Source organism: Dioscorea cayenensis, chromosome 19 (genome assembly GCF_009730915.1).
Source record: "Dioscorea cayenensis subsp. rotundata cultivar TDr96_F1 chromosome 19, TDr96_F1_v2_PseudoChromosome.rev07_lg8_w22 25.fasta, whole genome shotgun sequence".
Lineage (NCBI taxonomy): Eukaryota > Viridiplantae > Streptophyta > Magnoliopsida > Dioscoreales > Dioscoreaceae > Dioscorea > Dioscorea cayenensis.
The window spans coordinates 7686233-7693817 of record NC_052489.1 but is presented as its reverse complement, the minus strand read 5'-3'; the positions used below and the strand labels follow the sequence as shown (position 1 = coordinate 7693817).

General features: G+C 44.0%; 1 non-coding gene across 1 annotated transcript; it reads right to left on the bottom strand.

Annotated features, from left to right (window-relative positions):
- Positions 1-1133: 1133 nt before the first annotated feature.
- LOC120250873 lies at positions 1134-1240 on the bottom strand. The gene has a single exon (XR_005533205.1). It is a non-coding gene; the product is annotated as a small nucleolar RNA R71 (small nucleolar RNA).
- Positions 1241-7585: the final 6345 nt, after the last annotated feature.

Genomic DNA, 7585 nt, shown 5'->3' with positions numbered 1-7585 from the left:
GATTTATCACTTGGAATCCCTAGAGCTCATTGCAATTCTATGCGCGTGTGAGGTTGAGAGGTCATCCAATCTCTCCTAAGGGACATGTATAGAGTTAGGCATGGTTGACCTTAGATTTGGGACTATGTAATTAAGGATTTCCATGACTCACTATTGCATTAATTAGGAAGCATAATAGAGTGTTCTTGCACTTGAAACGATTGTCCTAGGCGGAGCAATATCCGGGTACCCCATCTTTATCGATTGCCTTACCTTCTCCTTTACTTGTGTTCTCTTACGTGTTGTTTTTACTTTTGAAAATTGAATCATTGTCACATATATCACTATTCATCTTTCACATAGCTAAGAACCAAAGTAAGTGTTTTTATTCCCTACTTCCTGTGGATACAATACCTGCTCATCCGAGATTATTACTTCAACAAACACGTGCACTTGCGAGATATACGCAAGGGGACCTTGTCAAGTTTTTGGCGCCGTTGCCGGGGAGTAGGCATTTATAGATACTTTACACTTTGTTTTCTTAGCTATTTCACCATACATTTTATTTCATATCTTCTTATTCTATCATTGTTCTGATTTGTTTTTCCTTCTTTTGGGTGCAGCCCCAGGTTATGACCCGAGGGAACCCCTCAATATTAATTGAAGAAGATCCCGAGCTTGAATGTACACTTAGAAGAAAAGTGAAAGAGCCTGTGTAAGAACAGTCTAATATAGCTGATTTGGAAGTGAAAGAATCTGAAAACATGGCAGAACAGAATGAGCAACAACGAACATTATCCGATTATGCCAGACCTTTAGTGTTGGGGACACAATCGAGTATTGTGCGTCCCCCGATTACAGCTCAAAACTTCGAGCTGAAGCAGGCATTCATCCACATGTTACAGCCATCAGCACAGTTCAATGGTTTGGTCGATGAGGATCCAAACAGTAATATAGAGAGTTTTCTTGAGGTGTGTGATATGCTAAAGATAAAAGGGGTGACGGATGATGCCATCAAGTTGCGAACCTTCCCATTTTCCCTAAAGGGGAGAGCGAAGCAGTGGCTACACTCATTACCTAGAGCATCAATTACCACATGGGAGGAGATGGTAGAAGCTTTTCTTACCCGTTATTTTCCTCCAGGAAAATCCGTGAAGCTTAGGAATGAGATCTCATCCTTTGTTCAGTTGTAATTGGAGTCTCTATTTGTGACATGGGAAAGGTTCAAGGAGCTCCTGAGAAAGTGCCCGCAATACGGATTTCCAGAGTGGATGATTGTTCAGACCTTTACAACAGTTTGAACCCGACTATAAGGCAACTCTTGGATGCGACAGTAGGAGGTACCTTAAGTAGCAAGACCCCCGATGAGGCCCGTTAGTTAATTGAATTAATGGGGTTAAACAGTTACCAATGGAATGCTAGAGAGAAGAAGAAGGAGGCCGGTCTCCATGAGATAGATGCCATAACTTCATTGGTGGCTCAAGTGGAAAATTTGACTAAGAAGTTAGATCTTCTAACTTCAAATAGAGTAGCGGTCATGATGAATTGCAACGGGTGTAGTGGAGGACTTGCTACGTCAGATTGCCCGATCTCTATTGGTGATGTATCTTTGGTAGAGAACGTCGATTTTATAGGTAATGGCATGAGGCATCAAGGAAACCCATATAGCAATACCTACAATCTGGGTTGGAAGAATTATCTCAATTTCTCAAGGAGCAATAAGGGTCCACCAAAGGCCATGGGGCCACCGGGTTTCCACCCACAACAACAAGCTCGCATGTGGAAAACAACATTACAGGTTTGGAAACCCGAATGAATGATTTGCAGAAGGCCTTGACTAGATTTGTGCAATCTACAAATACAAGGTTTGAATCAGTTGAGACCACACTTCGTAACCACACCACCTCTTTACATAACATTGAAAATCAAGTAGGGTAAATTGCGGTCTTTCTCTGAATAGCCACATGGAAGCTTGCCGAGAAATACAGAGACCAACCCTAGAGAGCAAGTGAAGGCGATCACTTTGAGAAGTGGTCATGAGGTTGAAGGTAGGCTTCTGAGTGAGACACCAAAAGAACACGTACCCGAGGTTATAGAGGTAGAAGAGGGAACAACCAAAGATAAGGAGGTGGCACCCCCACCTTTCAAGCCAAGAATCCCTTATCCCTCTAGATTGAAAAATGACCAAGGGGATGAACAATACAAGAAGTTCCTGAGTTTGTTCAAGCAACTCCACATCAATATTCTTTTTGTTGAGGCATTGGCCCAAATGCCTAAGTATACGAAGTTCTTGAAAGACTTGTTGACCAACAAGAGGAAGTTGGAGGAGAGTGCTTCGGTGATTCTAGATGCTTCATACTCGGCGGTGTTACAAAGGAACATGCCGAACAAGAAGAAAGACCCGAGAAGCTTCATCATTCTGTGTAGCATTGGCAATATGGGTGAAGAAATGGCATTGGCGGACTCAGGGGTAAGCATCAACGTCATGCCATACACCTTCTTTCAAAAATTAGGCTTGGGTGAGCCTAGGCCCACTTGGATGACTTTGCAATTAGCGGACCGAACGGTGAGACATCCGAGGGGTATCATCGAAGATGTACTTGTCAAGGTGGACAAGTATATATTTTAGGATTTGAGGATTCATCGTTTGCTTTCATTTGGATTTGGCCAAGTTGGGTCGTTTGAGCTTTATTTCATGTTTTCACTGGTAAAACTTGCATAATAGGTCAGGCTCTGAGTGTGCAAACATGTTCAGAAATTTTCTACAGAGCTTGCAGGTTTTTCTAAGGCATCCAAGAAAAACGCAAGGGCTTGTGGAATTTTTGCACGCCCTTGGATTTGCACTGCGAGCTCATCCAGAGAAGCCGCAGGAGTGTGCGGCTGCCCCTGTGAATGACCATGTGAATATCGCACGCCCGTTGGTAATTTCCGCACGGGCGTGTAATTTCGTGCAGAGTTTGGCAGATTATCCCGAGAGCACACATGGGCGTGAACTCGCCCTTGTGGGCGACCGTGAGAAACCCGCACGGGCGTGGGTAATTTCCACACGCTGGTGCGAATCTTTGCAGAGGAGCTTTCTCCATCCCGGGGAAGGCACAGGGGGGTGCACTTGTCCCTGTGAATTGGACCTGTGAATGTCCACGCCAATGCGGCATTTCCGCATGGGCGTGCGAAACACTTAGGTATTTTCTCGGATGTCTAGAGAAACCACAAGGGTGTGCAATTGACCCTGTGGGTCGAGCACACAGGCGTGGGTATTTTTCCACACGCCCTGCATTTCGAGAATGTTCGTAGTCGCTGGATGTTTTTTCCAAGAGCGCACATGGGCGTGCACTTGCCCCTGTGCGGCTTTTTTTATGGCTGTGCACGGGTGTGGGTAATTTCTGCATGCCCGTGCGGATGTACAGAACACCAAGAGGCGTGATGTCTTTTTAAAGAATAGTCATTCTCTTCTTCTTCACATCCTCCATTCTTCTGAGAGAACTCACACATCATTCTCTAACCTCTTAGCGCCGATTTGGTAGGATTTTCACGAGGTTTTCTGGCCGAATCTAAATAATCTCATCTCAACTCGCTCGGTAAACCCTATTCTTGATTCTCTTCGTCAATTCATGATTTTCATCGATGAATCTAGTTAATAATGCTTCATTTATTCAATTCAAATGATTATTTATGTTTAGAACGGAGTTAGAAGTACTTGTACATTGTATTTTTGGATTTTTTGAGGCACGGCCGTGGATCCACACGGGCGTGCGGAAATTCCGCACGACCGTGTGGATTTTTGCAGCATTAGTTAATCAACTTGTTTGATCGATCTCCTTTTAAATTTTGTAGATTATGGCCCCTCGGTCCAAGAAGCAAGCTAATAAGCGGCCGCGTGAGTCACTGTCTGAGCCTGTGAGTGTAGTTTCACAATTGCAGAGCACTAGGCTCATTTTGAGCATTTGTCAAGACTGCGGTTTGGTCAGACTCGATTCCTTGATACGAGTATATTGAGAGATCTACAACAGGAAGATGAGTTTGCATACGAGGTCGAGGATCTCGTATTAGTAGGTGGTTGGAGCCAGTTATTGACGATTAGAGAGGCAGCCATCCGAGAGCATACATTGGAGGTTCTATCATCGTTTAAGTTCGAGAGATCTTACGCGAGTTTCGACAGCCTCGATGCCATTCAGTTCAAAGCACTTGGACACCACCATAGTTTTAGCATCACTCTGTTTTTAGTTTTTCTTGGTTTATATGAGGAGACGTTCACAGACACTGAGGAGTATTCTCATTCGAGCTGATTATCCTGGAGCTTTGACCCCGCAGAGAGCTTATCGAGCACTATGTGGTCAGGGCCAGTATGAGGCAGGAGTGTCCAAGGCCAAGTCCCTTTCCCGACCTACATACCGATATCTACATACCCTCATGAGTAGGTCGGTGAATGGCCTTGGTGATAGCACGGGTGTGCTGAGCCAGCAGGAGCTTCTGTACCTATACTCGATGGTGAAGCGTGTGCCAATTCACCTAGGACATATCATCGCTAAGTATATTCGACACCAGGGGCACTATGCTAGATAGGGAGCGATCTTCTCGGGCCCCTACATTACGAGATTAGTGCTGGGTATGGGTCTATTGGACACAGTTCATGGGGTCACAGTTCGTGGGGTCCAGAAGACGAGTATACCGGCTCCCCTGAGCATAGAGATGATGAGATTGATGGGCATGATCCGCAGGGTTAGGACAGGGGTTTATGCTTTGGTGCTACCAGCTCTAGAGACTGCTGAGGATGAGGGAGATGATGCTGAGGATGAGGGAGATGATGCTGAGGCTTCTCAGCCTGCCCCCGAGCATCAGCCATCACCGATGGAGACCGAGGCACCTTCAGTGGTAGAGGACATGCCCCCCGTACATATGTTTTCACCATCTAGAGCCCATGATCGATTTGAGAGGCTCGAGAGTGCTGTGGGGGTGATACGGACAGAGTTAGCTGAGGCTCTTACAGAGATTATTGAGATTACGGCTGCGCAGGTTGCTCTGTACACAGAGTTCATGGCACGTTTCGATACACTACACCAGATCTTAGAGAGAGACGTCGCCTCATCATTTGTCTTGCGACCGAGGTCTCCTCAGGTCCCTTCAGCTCCTCCAGCATTTTCCTCATCACCTATACCAGTACAGGTTGACCAACCATGTACTTCCTCACCACCAGTAGTAGTAGAAGACCCAGAGCATGACACCGACATTTGATTTTATTTCCATTTCTTTACTTTTATGCACTTTATTTTGGACTTGTTCACTCAGAAAGGACTCTCCTTCTGAGTTTATTTTCATTTTGCATCTCGAGTTGTATTACCTGTTCTATATTTTATATACTCGAGTTATTTTGTTTTTATTGAGCTTCACTGAACCCCCTCGTGCATGCGTGCAGATGGTCTTGTCATCTTGGGAATTGAGATTTTGTCATGGGTACGGCCAAAGTGCTTTTGGCACTTGGCGTCAGTGAGCTTTCACAACCTGTTGGGACATTACTCCCAAGGATTTAGCTTCATCAAACGCAACACTATGAGTCAGGGGAGTATTGTTTTGATTGCTTCTCCCATATATATTCTTGATTAATATGCATTATGAGTAAGCTTGCATGTGTACATTGGAGACAATGTACAACTTAAGTGTTACTTGGGGGTGGGGAGTTTCATAGTGCACACATCTTTTCTATTGTTCTTGATTGATATACATGCTCACATAGCCAATGGCGGTTCACCTTACTTGCATTGATTGTATTCTTGAGTTTAGAAGAATTTTCAACATTGAATGTCTTCATGCTCTAGTTTTATTTGTTTTTCCTAGGAATTTTTGCCCGATTTACACTCATTGCACTACTCACTCTTTAAACTCTTTTGAAAACTCATGTACAATGTTAAAGGGACTAGTTATAATTGTTTCTTGTGTTAAATTCTTAAAAAGATGAAAATAAAAAGAGGGAAAAAAATAGTTTTCTTGCTTATTTGGAATTTTGGGTGGAAAAAGCTACCACCTTTGAAGTATGAAGCTCCTATCATAAGTCAGATACTAGTTATGCCCTAATGAGAGAAAGATCTATCTCATAGGGATGAGTGAAAGCTACCACTCCGTAGAAAGAGCTACCACCTCGAAAATGTGAAAGCCACCTTAGCGCGCTTGGGAAAGGGCTACCTTAGAGAGCGTGGTGAGCTACTACCGTCTTTTGAAATTGGTGTTGCTTTCTTATTGTAGATAAATGAGTCCCTTATACTTAGAGTTTTGAGGAGTATACTTTGGGTTGACTTGAGTGAATCCACACACTTTCACGATTTTGGGTTTGTTGTCCTTTTTTATTCAAGTTTTTAGCTAGAGCTTCCATTTTTTCATGTTTAGTGTTGAAATTTCCCTTACTTGTAGAATGCTCTCTTTGTATACTTTGGTGAACCTAAGGCCAAGCAGTTCCAATATTTCCTTCATTTATGCACAAAATGTTTAATTTTTGCTTGAGGACAAGCAAAAGCTTAAGTGTGGGGGAGTTTGAAGTGCTTGTGCGATATGAATGTGAAGCATTCTTTCCTTATGTTAAGCATTACCTTTCTCGGGTTTTTACACTAATATGGGTGGTTTTATGTTTCTTTTATGCAAGTAGGGTTGTGAGGCCGATTATGAAGGAAAGAAGCCAATGTGGATCATAATGCACTGATTTTGGAGGAAATCCTACTAAGGTTCAAACGCAAAGATATAGGTCGGGTGCGAGATGCTAGAGTGTGTGCCAACCTCCTCGTATTTGAGTTAGAACACTGTAGAAAAGTATTGTAGAAGCATTATTCACAGCCGGCCGAGAAAACTACATAACAAAGAATCCACACGGGGTTGAATCCTCTTTAAATTGGGCTGGAATCAGGGATCCACACGCCCATGTGGACGCCCGTGTGGATTTTTCTCGAGTGACTGATAAGTGCTTGTGCGATATGAATGCGAAGCGTTCATTCCTTATGTTGAGCATTACTTTTCTCGAGTTTTTACACTAATATGTGTGTTTTTATGTTAATTTATGCAGGTAGGGTTGTGAGGCCGAGTATGAAGGAAAGAAGCCAGTGTGGATCACAATACTGATTTTGGAGGAAATCTTTCTAAGGTTCAAACGCCAAGACATACGTCGGGTGTGAGATTCTAGAGTGTGTGCCAACCTCCTCGTATTCTACTTGGCACATCCATTTGGAGTGGCACAGAGGCATTCACACTCGAGCATTCAGACTTATGCATATAGAACAAGAGCTCCACCAACTTGCTTATCATTGAAGAAGCAAGTGATCAACGACGTGAACGTGTGCCCGTTTGCGTTACTCCGATGAAAGTATGGATTCGGGAAGCTATTCAGGCCGGATACTTTAGCAGAGCACCGTAGCAACATGGCAGCGAGTACTGTAGCATCAATGTTCACAGCCGGCCAAGAAAACATGAGTTCAGAGGATCCACACGGGCATGTGGAAATTATCCACGCCCGTTTGGAAATTCGGCACGGGCACGTGAAGCATCCACGCCCGTGTAGTCGCCCGATTCCAGCCTATTTAAAGCCGAATCAGCCCCGATTTTAGTCTTCTTTTCTCCATCTTTTTTG